This window comes from Rattus norvegicus, chromosome 2 (assembly GCF_036323735.1).
Source record: "Rattus norvegicus strain BN/NHsdMcwi chromosome 2, GRCr8, whole genome shotgun sequence".
In the NCBI taxonomy this organism is placed as follows: Eukaryota; Metazoa; Chordata; class Mammalia; order Rodentia; family Muridae; genus Rattus; species Rattus norvegicus.
The window spans coordinates 222608807-222625884 of NC_086020.1; the positions used below are offsets into that span (position 1 = coordinate 222608807).

Consider the following 17078-nt stretch of genomic DNA (forward strand, 5'->3'; position numbering starts at 1 on the left):
CCTGTCCATCCCCCAAAATGTCCTGGTTCGCTACTTACTTGGGCTTCTCTTCCCTACAAGTTCCGAGCTGAGAGGGTCGAGTCCATGTTTTACAACAGTGCTGTCACTGGCCTCTAGCCAAGCACCTCTCTTCAGGACCCACAATGGCCGCTGAAGGTCCAGCCCATACACTCGAAGACCAGAATTATACTTCGTTTTGTCAAAACCCTTTAGAACCTGGAGTCAGTCCTGTCTGTGTATTTGCATATCCATCAGATAGAAGCTCCCAGAATCTCATGTAGCTAGCTACTTTGCATAATTACATATCCCATCATAAATTCTACAAAGAAACTCTGAGGTGGTGTGCGGTATGAAAAGGAAGTAAAAACGGAAGCTGCTTTCTTCTCGTGTTAGGGGTCACGTGACAAATTCTCATGGTGCAATGCTAATTAATGTAGCTTTTCAACATCCAATTTCCAAAGTAGGGGATTCTGGGGAGCCTTAGAAAGTTTTCTTGTGAGTGGTTTAGCTGCAATTTCTGTAATCTGAATTCTCAAAACAGTCAACACATCTTAATATGTTGAAAAATGGTCCCGTTTATTTGCGCCTTCCTGCCTGCCTTCCTGAGTTCAGCTGTGCCTCGCTGGAGGCCAGATGTCCCTTCCCCAGAGTACACAGAATAACAGCTGCCCCATTGCTTCCCGATTGCTGGTATCAACTGGTATCAACACCCACGGCCACCTCTCGTGGCAGGTGCTATCGATGTCCACGTCTGAGGAAAGACAGGCTAAACTTAGATAACGAGTACAGTGACAGAGGCTATCTGGATCCAAGAGCCTATCTCTCGGCCACTAAGGTCACGGCGTGACCTTCTGGGATCTTAGGCTATTTTAGTAATTAGGAATGTGCTGTTTTCCCTCTCTAAAGGCAGCGGACTTCATTCCCCGTGAGTCATTCTGTAGAAAAGGTGATTCACTGCACACACCTTTTCCCAACTCAGGTCTCCCTTCTCACGGTCAGCGCAGGGGCGACATCTGTGTTTTTCCTAAGCTTTACATCTCTCAGACCAACAAGCAGCAGGCTATGGTATGTGATACCACGAGTGACTGATTGCTCGCCCTGGTCCCTGGTGACTTAAAAGAAGGGCATTTCCTGGAAATGTGGGGGCTGGACATTTCATTGTCGTGAAGTATTCAGAGCTCGAGTCACTGTCGTTGCCCGGTAACCGGGAGGTTTGTGTTTGGCAGTGGAAAAGGCAGCACAGCCCAGGTACAGCTGATTATTTACTCAGTGTGACCTTCTCCCAGCTCCACACTCACTCTCGGATTAATGCTTAACCCCAACCCCTTTTCCTTCTTTCCTGGCTGGTAATGGAGGCTCCTTCAGTCAAGAAAATTCAAATGGGATATGCTGTACAGACAATACACCCATTCCTCGGAGCTGAAGGAAAGGTGGGATTGGAACAGGAGACAGGATTCCTGCTCTTCCAGGGAGAGTGAGTGGAATTCTACGGAGTGAGGAAGTGGCCTTCTTATCACGATTTTACCAGTGAGTTTCTGTCTCATGAACTCAGCTAACACAACACACTCCCAAACGGTACTGACTCATTAATATTGACCTCGAAATCAAAAAGGCTTTTCCCTTTGTTTTTTGTTTTTGTTTTTGTTTTTTGTTTTTTGTTTTTTTTGTGAGAAGACCAAGTCATTTGGTGGAATGACTTGAAACATTATTTCACTTTTTTCCCCCCTTACATCAAGAATTGTGGGATCCAATATGAGCAGCTTTGGAACTGAAAGACTTCTTGTCCTCAAATACCACTTGGGTGGCACAGCTGGCTAAAGTCATCTTTACTGATTTCTGTCTCGGGATTCAGGGTGGAAGCTCGTGATGTTAGCAGGGAATCCGCCACAGTGCTTGCCTAGCACACAATCCCGGATGAAGAGGAACCTTCAGCGCCCCCGACCCCAAACACTCTGAGCTAGAATCCTATAAGGCTCCAACCATTTTTGCCTTTTCCTGTGATTAGAGAAGTGATTCTTTGAGAATCTCATACCTGAACACCATGAAAGAGGATCACGTCCGTTCTTCTTCTACTTTTTATTGTCAGATTCTCCACTTTCCTGATTATTTAATGTTCAAAGGAAAAGAGTTGCTAATTTATTTTTTTTACCTGAAAACATTTATATGTATCAGATACATGAATGGGTTTGGATGTTTTTGTTGGTATTTCTATATTTAAGTTTCCATTTTGAGTGTTCTGGGTCTTGTTTCCTTCGAATGTCCTTAATTTCAGTGAACGTGTCTACACGCACACAACCAAGTAAGACGTAATCTTCGTCTCTGTGGAAAAGCCCTAGATTCTAAGTTTATTTACCGTTTTTGGATGGAAGGATACAAAAGCAATTTTAGAAAAATTTCTTCTTTTTTCTTGCCGCACACTATTCTTTGTAATCCTGGGTTTTTGGTATGCCTTTTACCCATAGGCACCAACAATCACTCCAAGGAAAATATTGGCTTTACTTTATTTTTGACAGCTATACAGCTACACATGTATAGACTTACTTAGCAATTTTCAATTAAAATATTAACTTCACAAATTCCCCCTCCAACACCTCCTATGCCCCCTCTCAAATTCATGACCTCTTTTGAATTATTACTTTACACACATATATAGGTATATGAATAAACATATAAATACAGACTGGTAAATGTGTTGCTAAACGTTGCTTAGGTGTATGTTTGTAGGTCTGATTGTCTTAAGCACCATGTTAAACCTTTGTCATCTTCAAACAGTGTTCTTGCAAAAGACATATTAAAAAATTCATAAGATGTTTAAAAAAAAGAGTACTCTTATGACCCAAAACTGGCTGTGTTTAAAATTCTTAGCAAGATATAAAGGGTGTGAATTATCCCTCAAATGTCTTAACCTTGTCTAAGGCAAATTTCCTTTAAATAGAGTTCACAGCTGATAGGTGGACTCCTTGTGGCCCTAAAGAAGAAATGTTTTGGTTCATGTGTATCGCCGGGGCTTGAAAGCTCGGGCAGTCCGTTTCTCTGAGTTTAGATCTTAAGAGATGAATCTGCCTGCAGACACCTAATTTAAAATTATGAACGTGTTAGTACCTGCTTCACAAAGACTTTAAAAGAATTCCCTTCCTCTGGTTGATGGGGGCTCCTCCTTGTCATTTGTGCACAGGGCCCTGTCCAGGACAGTGAACGGTTTGTTGCCTGTACACCTGGAGAACCAAATGAGCACTGACTGTCTTTCTTTCTTTGGAAAGGTGTTTAACCTTCACTTAGGCATCTTTCCATTGCGGCCAGATGAACAAGATAGCCTTTGTCTCCTGTTTCACAGAGCCTGCAGAATGTGGGTGCGAAAATGCACAATTCACTATTACACAGGGAGATAAACAAATGTTTGGGTTATCAAAAGTTCAGGGCTAGAGCAACCCAGAGCCAAGGACACAACCTTGTTCAGAAAGTTCAGGGAAGTCTTCTTGGAAGAAAGGCTTTTTCAACTCAGACCTGAAGGACGAAGAGGAGTCATGCTCGCTCGAGAGGGGTCATCTGAAGCAGAAGGGATAGTCTTTGCAAAGGGGGAGCTATACGCTGACAAACAGTAGGCGAGTCAACATGGCCGTGATGAGTAAATCTGGACCTTAGGTAACCCAGAAGAGAAGACATCTGAGTTTTGCCCAAAGAATAATGGGATCTTGGAGGTAACATTCTCTATTTTGTATTTTACAAAAATCCCAAATATGATTCTGGACATGACCATCAGATCATTGCTACACTAAAGAATAAATACACAGGAGTCTATGTTAAATGGTTCCCTGCGGTACCGGTGAGATGTTACCATGTGTGAGGCTCAGGAAAGGCTGGTGGCTAATGTTCAGCTGCGAAACGAGGAAGGCTTGAATTCAAATCCTATCCCGTCATATTCTATAAAACCACTTAATACTGGGGAAAGTCACCTTGAGGTAACGTGTGTAAAACCCCACAAATGGCGGCGGCCACAATGTCACCCAGTGTCCCTTCCCAACCTCAGAGTGAATAATGGCTGCACGTCATTCAGGGTCAGCTGCTGTGATCAATCTTCACTGACCGAGTTTCGAATCACACTGGAAACAAGATGCTGAGCGTGTCTGTGGCGATATTTCCAGAACGTTAGAGGGAAAACCAACTCTGAGGCCCTACCATATGAACCGGGGTTCCCAAATGGAATGAAAGGAGAAAGTGTTGGGCATCAATAATTCTCATTGTCTCTCATTCTCTCTCTCTGCCCTCTCCCTTTCCCTCCACCTCCCCCCATCTCTCCTGTGCCTGTGCCTTCCCTAACATAATGGGATGTCTCTCCACCAACTGAAACCAACCCTTTCTTTAATGAGCGTCTTGACTGGCATTTGATCTTAGTAGCCAACAATCCGAAAAACCAAGCTAGTGAATGGCAAGGATTCAAAACCACTGCTCTTGACTCCTGAAAACGTAACCTGTTCGTTTGACCTTTGCCAAAGGGCCGAGAAATGACAAAACATGTGAATTCTTAGACGGGAATGTTGCTTAGTGGTGGAGTAACAATTGGGTCACCTGACAGTAATAAGGCAAGCAGACAGAATATCTTAGCGACGTCGACCATCTCCCACGAGCAGCCTCAGTCCAGGGACTCACAGGAGGCCTTGCAGAACTTAGCATTCGGTAATATCCGCCCCCTCAGTGGAAGATATGAAGGAAAACCAGCGGAGGGTAAAAGGCCATGGGGCCCCTACAAGTACACAGGCCATTCCTTCAGACACACAGGAGAGATGTCATAGACCAGGAAATGCCTTGGAAAGTCACTGCTTATGGCTTTTATTCAAGCTGTCAGTTATGAACTCTCCAGGCACAAACGCCAGACCCACACTCCCATGAGGAAAGCCAGTGTTCATGATCAACCTTAGTCTTGGTTCAAACAGTGTACACACCGAGAGCCACTCTTATCAGGATGTGGTGGAGACTTTCCCCAAGCCCAAGCTCCACATTGCCAGCTGTGGTGGCTTTGAATGCAAAATGTCCCTTAGTTACTCGGGTATTTACAAACTTGGTCCCCAGTTGGTGGCGCTGTTCAGAGGTTTATAAGGTGCAGCCTTGCTGGAGGCTGGCTTTGAGTGTTTAAAGCCTTCCTCAGCTTCCAGTTTGCCCTTTCTGCTTTGTGCCTGTGGGCGAAGATGTGAGCTCTCAGCCTTTTGGTGCATGCCTCCCTAGCAATGGACTCTCTGGTACTTCAAGCCAAGTAAACTTTTCCTTCTATGATGCTTCCTTGCGTCTGTGCCTGGCAGTGAGTGCTGTTGGTCATGGTGTTTTATCACAGCAATAAAAAAGTAACCAAGACACCAGCCAAAGGACTGACCGCACAAGCAAGATGTTGAAGGACAGTAGTCTCCGGCCCTTTCTGTAACTCAGCTGTGTATACCGATGTATTTCAATTGGCTTCAATAATGGACAGCACTGTAGAGCGAAGGCCTCACTCCTCATAGGCCACCTAAGTACACCGAGTATCTCAGAAACACATTTACCCTCTATGCTTAAAGGATTTAAAGTACAACAATTGACTCAGAACTCTGGAGGCAGAGGCCAGTAGATCTCTGTGACTTCCAAGCCAGATTGGTCTACATAGCAAAATCCAGGCTAGCCAGAGATTCTCAGTGAGACCTTGTCTCCGTAGCAACACCACCACCACCACCGGTAAAAACTCAAAACCAAGACAACAACAAAGAAACATTCACTTTCCAGCTGGGCATTGTGGTGCAATACCAGCATTGGGCAAAGGAGGGGAGTCCAGGTCAGGCTGGGTAACACAGGAAGTGAGGATACACAAATAGTGAGAGCCTCCATCAAAAGTCCACAAATCCACAATGGGGAAGAGGGTGGGCCTGAGAGGGAAGGATGGCTCAGCAGTTAAAAGCACTTGCTATTCTTTTTTTTTTTTTTTTTGGTTCTTTTTTTCGGAGCTGGGGACCGAACCCAGGGCCTTGTGCTTCCCAGGTAAGCGCTCTACCACTGAGCTAAATCCCCAGCCCCAACACTTGCTATTCTTGTAGAAGTTTCCAGCACCCCTGTGGCTGATCATAGCCGTCCATAGCTACATTTCCAGAGACTCTCTGGTCCTTTTCTGACCTCCTTGTGTACCATGCATGCACGTAGTGCACATACAAGCAGGCGAAACTCTCAACCACATTAAATAAGATGTAAGTATCTAAAATGCAAACAAAACCCTCCCCCAAACCCACAATGGGGCTTGAAAGATGGCTTAGCATTCAGAAGCACTTGTTACTCTTGCTGTAGACCCAAGCTGGTTCCTCCACATCCATGACAGATATCTCACACTGCCTATAACTCCACTCCAAGGGGTCTGACACCGTCTTCTGTCCTCTACAGGTGCCCACACCTGTGTGGCATTCATATAAGCACACACACACACACACACACACACACACACACACACACACACAACTACTAAATATATAAATACCATCTCAATCTGTATATTTACTCTTATCTTTTACAAATTACCCTTCAGCAGCAGGTATGATTTAAAAAGCCGAGTTCTACTCTGGCTTCCTTCTCCAAGCATTTTCTTTTTAAAAAATGCCACTGAAAACTGAGAAATCTCCTGGTAGGGATATGCTAAAACACATATACACACCCTGCATGTGGGCAGGTTAAAGGATCCCAGTCAAACGGCACACACAGTTTACTTTTCAAGGCAGATGGCAATCCCTGCCTACTCCATCGGGTTACTCCGCCATCTTGAAGGGATTGTTCCCCGGGTACCTGGGGCAGCACCAATCCTCTGCTCTTCCCTGATCTAGCTGGTTCTGGAGGCAACATGGGAGCTTTTTGTTCGCTGCCATCTTCCAGCTCTTTTCAAGAGCTCCTGGCAAATGGAAGGTGTCGGTATCTGTAGAACAGAGCAGTTCTTTCCTTCACCCAGCTTCCGTGGGACAAGGCAGCACAGCCGTCCAGTATTGAAAAATGCTCTCCCACAATTATTCTGAATTTTATAGAGGACAAGCAAGCCTGCAGAGCGCTGTGTAGGACAATGAACCTTAACTGGTGAAGGGGAAAAAACCTTTTAATGACCTTTTCGTTGCTAATGGGTTTATTTTTACGTGTGTGGGAGTTCTGCCTGCACGTATGTCTGTGCACTGTGTGAAGGCAGTGACTGTGGAAGCCGGAAGAGGGCATCCCAGCTCCTGAAACTGAAAGAAGGTTGTGAGGCAGATACATGTGGCTGCTGGGAACCCGGCACGGCCAGAGCTGGAGGAGTTGACGTTAGATGGTCCTCTAAGAGAGATGGCCGAAATACAGCCATGGGAAAATGTTCCGCACCTCCAGGCGGCCGAGTGCCTCTGTGCCGGGGCCTGACACATCCGAGTCACTCTGTGGCAGAGAAACATCACATTTCTATTTGTGATGGTCACTAAGCTCTTGTGGTTAAAATGTACTTTACTGTAAATCACACAGCAGGTGGGTTTTCCGTAACGGACTACTCATTAGAGAACAAATCCTAGCTAAGCAGGTAGTTTTTACGTCAATCTGGAATGAGGAAATGTGCCTACCAGATGGGCCTGTGGTCGCCCTGGAGACTTTCAGAGGCAGAGCATGGGGTTGTGCCTACAGTAGAAATCAAAGGGGGGCAGAGCTGGGCATGGTGGCATAGCACCCTTAATTCCAGCACTCCACTCAAGGCCAGCCTGGTCTACATTTTGAATTCTAGCCTGGGCTCATACTGAGACCTTTTCTTTCTTTTCTTTTCCTTTCCTTTCTTTCTATCTTTCTCTTTTTCTTTCCTTTCTTTCTTTTTCTTACATGTCTTTCTTCTTCTTTCTCTCTTTCTTTCCTTTCTTTTTAGAAAAGGAAAGAAAAAAGAAAAAAAACAGGAGAAAGGAATGTCCCTCGAATACAGACAGGTGTGGTCAGGGCAAAACCGTATAAAGAACTCACACAGTGTTTTCTAATTATAAACTCTGAGCTCTAACTATCTTGAGAGGCCACGCTGTACTCTGCACAGCACAGACAGGCGTCTGAACCATCCCAGTGACAGGAGGTCGCCCATCTCTTCATGTTTAAAGCCCAGAGAGAAGGCTTAGGAGAGATGGCCAGTCCGTGTGCCATGGCCCCTGCTTTCTCCGTGTCTGTGTGTCCTCCCTGGCTCACTCTGGCTTTGCCCTCTGTGGCACAGAATCGTCCAAACTTCCAAACCCTCCAGAGGAAAAAAAATTTAGAAGCCATAAGAATGTCCCATAGTCTAACCGTGAAAAGTAGACCATTTGAAATTATAACAAATACCTGGAAATCTTTATGCGGTGGTGGTGGGCCCTTCCTATTTCAACATTGGAACTGGCAAAGTATTTAATCTGACTGGTGAGCAAAGAAACTCAATTAAAAAAATTACTACTTTTCACATAATAATTAGCCTTTAAGAACCCCAAATTATCAAACTGCTATTCAGCTGTAAAATAAAATAAGTCTTAGGCTTTACAAATAATGAACAAAATTTAGCGGAACATATTACCCAGGGCATTGTTAATGACGGTGAAAAACAGCTATAAAAAAAAAAAACCCTGCGTAATTGTGGTAAATACAAGGCCACACCTGGATACTCCTGTCCATGTGTTATTGTAGCACGTAAGAGGTTCCTGATAAAGGTCGTGGCTACAGAACAATTTTCGGTGTCTCTCCATATCCCGCTTCTTTGTCTTGTTTTAGATGTAGTTATTTATTTTATGTGCTTGAATGTTCTTCCTGCATGTATGTATGTTCACTGCATGTGTGCCTGGGGCCTGCAGTGGTCAGCAGAGGCTTTCAGATTCCCTTGGGATTGTGGATGGCTGTGAGCCACGCAGGATGTGGGTGCCGTAAGAGGAACAAGTGCTCGTAACCACTGAGCCATCTCCTCGGTCCCCTCTCCTGTTTCTAGAAGGCTTCATATGTAAATATGAAGTTAACTACAAAGAAAACCGGTTTATAAATCTTGTTCAGGAACCAAGTTTTCTTTTCTTTTCTTTTCTTTTTTTTGGTTCTTTTTTTCGGAGCTGGGGACCGAACCCAGGGCCTTGCGCTTCCTAGGTAAGCGCTCTACCACTGAGCTAAATCCCCAGCCCCCCAAGTTTTCTTAAACAAGGGTGGCTGTCATAATTAAAAAGAATAAGAGACATCACATCAGCAGATGAAGAAAGGGAAGAGAGAGGAAAGAACGAGAAAGGTGGGCAGAAAGCTTCCAAGACAGGCTTCCAAAGATGGCCGCCACAGCAGGTCTCTATAAAGCACCCCATTATTGCCGCACACCGAGGACTGAAACAGCAAGCCTTGGTTTCCCCAGTCTTCACTATAGATCAGGGAACCGGTGTTGGTGAAGAAATAAAAATCCTCTGTCCTCGTTTACTAAAAGTTTTCTTTTGAGCAAGATGCCACTTGTGGTCACTGGTCCACCACTCTGATTAAATATAGCTTAATTACATAGTTGAGAGACCTAAAGTAAAAGTACGAATATTCACTGGGAGTGCTCCTCTTCCTTAAATAAAAATAAACCCCGCCTTTGAAACCAGATGTGAAACTGAGCACAGTGGCACACACATACCTGTCCTCCTAGCTCTTGGAAGGTAGAGGCTGAGGACCAGGAGTTCAAAGACCAACCCCTGCTATATTGTAAACCCAAGGCCAGCCTGGGCTACATAATCCGGCCATTAAAAACCAAAACAGAGAAAGAGAAATGAAGCTCAAAGTAAAAAATGAATCAAAGAAGAATTATTAAATATGAAGAGAGAAACAAATTTCCCTGGGTGTGGGGCTTATTACATCAATGTTACTGTGCTAAGCAAAGTCCTCTCTGCTCAGGTAGAGGAGACCTTTGGCAGCGACATATAGATTCTCAGTCTGAGGGATCGGTGGTGTATGTAACCCACCAGGCTAACAGGTATGACACAGCCGCTCTGTGCCTCACTAGGGGTACACTGTACTGACCATCCGAGAACAAGGACTCTAGACTCCGATCCATTACAGAATTCTCTCTTCGAGGTAATTAAGTCACAGTGATAACACATGTTTAAATAACAGGACCGTTAAGATGGTAGGGTTAAAACAGGGAGGTTGGGAGCACGGAGGAAGCTAATTAAAGGGCTAGCAGCTGGGTAGGAGATGGTCGAGCTGACCACACAAAAGGAAAGCCTGTGACTATACTTCAAGTTGCCTTGACCCCTGACAGCAGGAGTCCCGTTTCCTCCTGCTGACACTGAGAAGGCTGACCAGTGGCTTCTGGAGCTTGTGCACTTAGGGCCTAGAGGGCCTGGATGCTCTGACGCTCACCTCATATATCTTCATAAAACTTTAAAATCCTTAGGGAGAACCCACTGGTCTGCTGTCCGTCTTGGGGTAGACCATGACAGCCCCTCTTTAGAAGGCTGTTCAGCTATACAAACTTAACCACTCCTGTGCCGAGTAAACTTCCATTAAACCGGCCCTTGACTGAATTCAGTCCTTCAAGGAGATGAGAACTGCGGGTCCCCCTCCTCGCATGGGGGGCGGTCTCTGCTACAGTGCCTTGGTTAGCAATCTACTTCCTGTAGTTACCCACATGCCCATCACAGTCCTAGCTCCATAGCCTTGTAAGGTTTCTGAGATGTTTCTTTTGGGGCCTTCTCAGTATTTCGAGCAATTTGCTTCTTCTGGAGAAACTGTTTTGGTTTGGTTTTTGTTCTTGTAGCCTCTCTTGAAAATGACAGAGTTAACACAGCTTCAGCAACATCCAACATCTGTCTCGGATATCTATGCCCTGCAAGGCTCCAACGTTCCGTCGAAGGAATCGAGCCACCGTGGCAGATTTATAGACATGTATCTCACACAGAAAACTCTTCCCCACCCTATGTTCTGGAGGAAGTTGTGTCAGAGGACACAATGTAAAGAAGTTGGGCTCTCGGAACCTCAGTGCTATTTTCTGTCCAAACGGAAATTAAAAACTAAGATACCAGGAATAACTGGGAAAAAAAAGGGAAGAAGAAAACCAGAAGTGAGTTGTGGGCAGCAGGAGATTTTGCAACTGAATCTTGAGTAAGGTTAAGGAAGATGGCACAAGACACTCAGAAACCTGGGGCTACGAACCCGAGTGTGGGTGGGCAGGCTCATCAGTGATGGAGGGGGTTGGGTGGGTGTGTGTGTGTGGTGGGGAGACCTGCTGGTGGAGTTGAGGTCCACACAAGTTCCAATGGTACAATGTCACAATGGTAACTGGACACAACTGGGCTGTCATGATATGTTTTCCCCTTGAGTCACACACAGCCAGGGTCTATCTACCCTGCATCACAGGGCCAGCAAAAGCAGAGAAGGGCTGAATGATGACTCATTGGTCAGGGAGCCTAAGGCTCTTGGGGAGGACCTGGGCTGCTCTCACCACTCACGTCGGGCAGCTCACAACTGCCTGCAACTCCAGCACCAGGAGATCCACACCACCCTCTGGCCCACAGGGGAACCAGTATGCATGTGAGGCACATAAGCTCACGCAGGGACAGGGACAGGGACACACAGACACACACACACACACACACACACACACACACACACACACACACAGACACACACACGATGAGTTGTTAAAAAAACCTTCTAAAATATAGTAGAAGAAAAAGATTTCTTCAATAAGGCCACACTGGGGAGAGGGACGAAGAGAACTAGTGAATTCCTCAAATTTGTCTCTTGGGTCCTGAAGTGAGGTTGAAGTTTAAATAGATGGCCAAGGACTTGCAAATCTAAGATGTCTTAGTCAGGTGTGGTCCCATCTACCCTGGACCCCTGGTCGCCTGAACTTCAGTTTCATTCGGAGGTGGTCTGGTCTTTCCAGGAAATACAGTCCAGGATATAAAGCCCAGGATATGAAGTCCAGGAAATAAAGTTCTTGTCCGGTTGGGGCCCTTTCCTTCTCCGAACATTGAGATTCATAAGGAAATCTCATGTCTTTGGCTCTATTGCTGCAGTAGTCTGACAGTCAAATTGAGACACACGGTCTTTTTACTTCATTTCTGCTGGGCCCACTAAATGACTGTCAGGACTAGTGAACAGACTTTAGACTTTGGCCATCTGAGGCATTATCTTTCGAGAAAAGGTGGCTAGTTCACCAAAGAGACACCTCTCTCCCTCTCTCTCTCTTCTTCTCTCTCTCCCTCTCTCCCTCTCTCCCTCTGTCTCTCTCCCTCTCTCCCTCCTTCCCTCCCTCTCCTCCTCCTCCTCCTCCTCCTCCTCTTCTTCTTCTCCTCTTCCTCCTCCTCCTCCTCCTCCTCCTCCTCCTCCTCCTCCTTCTTCTTCTTCTTCTTCTTCTTCTTCTTCTTCTTCTTCTTCTCCCTCTCTCTCTCTCTCTCCCCAAAGCAGCCCAGCCTCTTCCCCCCTCCTTCATTTCCTTTACACAGATTATTAATTAGGCCGCAGCATCAGATGAGACACAGTCACCAGCTACATTAGAATGAGATTGCGTGAATTCCCTTCCCCCGCAACTCCCATGTGCTAACCCGGACATGGCTGTGGTATGGCCCCCGAGAATATTATTTTCCAACCATCTTTACCTGATAATAAGGACACCCTCAGGAGAAGCATGTGATTTTGCACACGGGAGATGGCCTGAGGCTTCATCCCACCCCTCTAAAGTATCTAACACTTGCCATCGTACAAGGTAAAGAAGATCCTTATAAACCTTTGCTTAAGCCTTGCAGATAGTAAATGATTGGTTTCAAGCGAGACAAGAAATGTGCGCATGCGTTGTTTTCCCAGCTAAGCCCAACCATTCACGCATGCACCCACTCCCCGTTTTCCCTTTTGTGGTGCTAAGGACTGAACAAGGGGTTCACCCATACAAACGCTTTACCCCTGGCCTCCCAGTCTATACTTTGGTGACATGTAATAATAGACTAGTTGGTGAGCCGCCTTCTAATGGTGACTACTGAGAGACAGGAGCAAAGGGGCTTCCTGAGGGACACAGCACGGGCCCATCTGAGGACCTGTCCCTGTGACCTTCAGGAAGCCACCTGAATCTGAAGACCTCGGCGAACTCAACCTCACTGCATGCTTCACTCTTGTTTCCCCAGTACCTAGGACTCTGCCTGATGTCTAGGACACGTTCATCAAGGTCACGCTGAGGGGGACAGGTGGGCACAATGGACCAGGAGGAGTCTCTAATCTGTCCTAACTTTCTACTGCTGTGTGGTTTACAGCAACAGCCATGAGGTACACGAAGCTGCTTAAACTTAAATTAACTGAAGCAATGCACGTCCTTGGCCCCACTGGCCATGTCAAGTGCCCACTGGCTGCTATGGCTGGGGTAACGGATGGCACAGAACTATAGAGCCCTCATCACCACAAAGCTCTGAGCAGGCATGCTGTTGGGTACGTCGCAGAGTGACAGGAGCACACTGTGCCCGTGAAAACACAACCCCAGAAACTTCTAGAAACTTCTAGTCCAGAAACTTCCGTTGATGGAGCTCAAGGGAATCTGAAGAAAGAGAGCATTCCCTCCAAGAAATCAGTGTATCTTGAAAGGCCCGTTTCTCGTAGAGAAACCTAGAGCCTCTGGCAAACTATGCTTAGCAACTGGGCATCACATCGCCAAGAGCAGAGTGGGGCTGTATTATGACCATGTATTTGGCGATACAGTTTTAGATACAAGATCAAAATCATAAACCGTTAAAGGAAGCGGTAGATAAGCTGGATTCCATTAACCTATTGAAATGTCTGCCTGCAGAAGAGACAGTTGAGGGAGGTAAGACAATTCACAGGCTAGGGAATTCATTTTCCTTTCAAAATACATAACCAGCAGAGGGTTTAAACTCCCAGTGCGGAGGCTCACACTCTCAGTGCTTAAGAGCATGGGTTGCTATTACAGAGAATCCAAGTTCAGTTCCTAGCGCCCACACTGGGCTTTACCACCATCGGTGGCTCCGGTGGTTCAGGGAGTTCCGATGCCTTCTTCTGAGCTCCACAGGCACCAAACGCACATGTGATGCACACACACACATGCAGCCAAAACATTCATATATAAAAGAAGACATAAATCTAGTTCACTGTCTGATTAAGAACATTGTTTCGTTTGCTTACTTTTTTGCTTGGTTGCTTGAGTGTGTGTGGGTGTTTGTGTGTGTGTGGGGGGTGCCAGGTACGGAACCCAGGCCCCTGTGCATGTGAGGCGAGTACTCTGTCAGTGGGCTACATTCCAGAGCTTCTAGTAAGAACATCCTTGGGAGGACTGGTGATGTGGCTCAGTGGGTAGAGGTGCCTGCCACCAAGCCTGACGACCTGAAGTGGATGGATCCTTACAGACACTGTAAGTGATCCTGGCAGGAATAAGAATCTTCAGGAAACACAGTATCTGACCATTGGCTGTCAGAGGACTGGAAACAATGGTCTCTGAGAAACTGGAATTTCCTGAGAATCTAATGCTGGGAGAAAGAGAAAGCTCGAGGCCGGTGCCACCCAGAGCAGGGACACGCCTCCTGGAAAGTGGTTACACAGCTCGGGCCACTCTTCTGAGGATGTTGCAGGAAAGAGTGAGTCTGGGGTAAATTAAAGGTGAGGAGGGCAGGACTGGCCCTAGCCTGCTCAGTTACCCATGCCCCCTGTCTCCTATTTAAATCGAAGCTTCAAGTCAAGACCCTGAACATAGAGTTTGGGGGACGTGGGGATCCACGGGACCTCCTAATGTGCTCTTCTGCTCAATGTGGCCACACAGAATACACCTTCCTCCGACTGTCACCGTCACTTCTCTGTCGAGTTGAGGGAGAGTGGCAGGGTCTAGCAAGTCAGGCTACAGGGCTTAAGCTGTGACCCTCACAACTTGGGTAACAAAACCAGACTAATGGCGGTACACATCAGCAGCCAGAATCCAAGTATGAGTAGTTAATCTGCACTTGAGACAGCTAGATCCCGATTAAACACGAGCTACTCCAAGTGACGGAGACTGCTTGCTTGGTTGGTTGGTTTGGCTCCTTTGGGTATTGGAAAGTCGTGTCTTACAAAGAGTGGGCGCTCACATTTTAAAGCCCTTCTTTATGTATAACCACTTTGGTTACACATTCCCCATCCCTACAGTGACACAAACTCGTACGTATTTTAGTCGCTTCTCAAAAATTGACCGTCTATATTCCTTCTAAACAGACAGCCCACAGGCCTTGTACTCGACCACCAGACAGAAACATATCTACAGAAATGACAGCCACGTACCCAAAGGTATTTCTCAGCAGTTTTCAAAATTCCATCTGAGCCCTACATTGTAATTTCAAACACAAACAATTCATCCTGAAAGACCTTCTTGTGGCTTCTAGGAACCACATCCACAGCAACAAAGGACACATGGACTCCCCGGCTGGCTCCCCGGGTGCCCTTTATAAAGTGCCATTCACTCAGTGCACAGTGAGTTTACTCTTAATCTTGGCCCACAGGATGGGAGACCTTCGAGCCTTCTCAGGCCCAAGTCAACCTCAGGAGGGAGGCTGACCTGAGGACTGACCTCAGCCCCCCCTCCCTCCCCCATCTCCTGTTGCCATAGAAACCCGAGCTAACAGCTCATGTTGACAAGTGTATCTATGGCAACTCACAGCCGACACCATACTTCTTTCCGCTTCTGCCTCCAAACCCAGTATTGAGAAACCATGGGTAACACCGAGGAGTTTATAAATCAACGGGGCAGGCACACCCGAGAGCTCTGCTTGTAAAAGCCCTGGATATGTTAAGTGTCCAGCGGGGTTCTTTTGACAGACACTCTCTTAAATTAACTTTTTTTTTTTTTAGGACACATGATTTTTTAAAAGGTATTTCTTTTAAACTTCACGTTGAAACAATTAGATGATTCTTAGGATGCAAATGCAGCTAATTAATTAACGTGAGTATGGGCTCAACCCTAAGTCATCTGTAGTGTTTAATGAAAGCGGGTCTCCGGGTCTGTCCTTTTAGGGAGGGGAATTTGAGTTTACTAAGAATGGGTTTTAATAAGAACTGAAGCATGCAAACTGAGCCTGAGGGTGTGTGTGTGTGTGTGTGTGTGTGTGTGTGTGTGTGTGTGTGCGCGCGCGCGCGCGCGTGTGTGTGTGTGTGTGTGTGTGTGTGTGTGTAAAAGGACAGCAGTACACACCCTAGAGTGGGCATGAGTTCTCTAGGGTGCCATCTCAAGGGTATCATAAAATCCAAGCCTGGTGTGGCGGCGCGGGCCTTTAATCTCAGCACTCTGGAAGCAGAGACAGGTGGGTCTGTGAGTTTGAGGCCAGCCTGGTCTACATCGTGAGTTCCAGAACAGCCGAGGTCCACAGAAAGAGCCTGTCTCCCTACTCCCCCACCAGAGATAATAATTCAGCTGGGCGCGCGACAGTCAAAGGAATGCAGCACAGGACTCCGCCATCTGTGCAAAGGATGCGGAAGGAATGAAAATGGAGCTTGGTGACTGATCTCATCGCCTTCCTTTGCCCTCTCAAAACCATTCAGAAGCAGCTTTCCCAAACCACGGCCTCCTGCACGGGGCTTCATCAGCACCCCTTGCTCCCTGAAGAAGGGCAAGTAAAGAAATCCAGGAGGCTGAGGCAGGAGTACTACCAGGAGTTCATGACCAACCTGGCTACAGAATGAGACACAGAGGCTGGAGAGAGGGCTAAGCACTGACAGCTTTTTGCAGAGGATCAAATTTCCGCTCCCAGCACCCACTCAAGTGGCTCACAACCGTCTGGAATTCCAGTTCCAAGGGATCCATCGCCCTCTTCTGGCCTCTCCTGGAACTGCATTGCAAGCAGACTAAGTATAGGCAAAACACATACAAAATAAAAATAAATACATCTCAAAAAGAAACTTAAAAAAAAAACAAAACAATGGAGCAAAAACTAGGTTTGGATTACATCATACGGCAGAAGTGACAGAAAGTGTGTGTATACGCAGCTAAGGGTCCATGAAGACGAGATGGGAAAGTAACTGCAGAACGCTGGAGGTGTGCGTGGTGAGTGGGCCACTGTCTGCAAATCATCAGAACAGAGGGGAGCAAGAAGGCTGGCCGATGAGGGGAGTGGACCTCAGTCCATAGAGCTTCCCTCTCGCACGTGGTCAAC

General features: G+C 46.5%; 1 protein-coding gene and 1 long non-coding RNA gene across 13 annotated transcripts in view; one reads left to right on the forward strand and one right to left on the reverse strand.

Annotated features, from left to right (window-relative positions):
• The window catches only part of LOC108350108 (uncharacterized), a 34747-nt gene extending 17870 nt beyond the window's left edge, over positions 1-16877 (forward strand). For all 8 annotated transcript variants that reach the window (XR_010063949.1, XR_010063950.1, XR_010063951.1 and 5 more), the window contains one exon: positions 61-16877. This is a non-coding gene — a long non-coding RNA (uncharacterized LOC108350108). The remainder of the gene's footprint in view (positions 1-60) is intronic.
• The window catches only part of Sgms2 (sphingomyelin synthase 2), a 74144-nt gene that overhangs the window by 41146 nt on the left and 15920 nt on the right, over positions 1-17078 (reverse strand). The window lies entirely within an intron of this gene.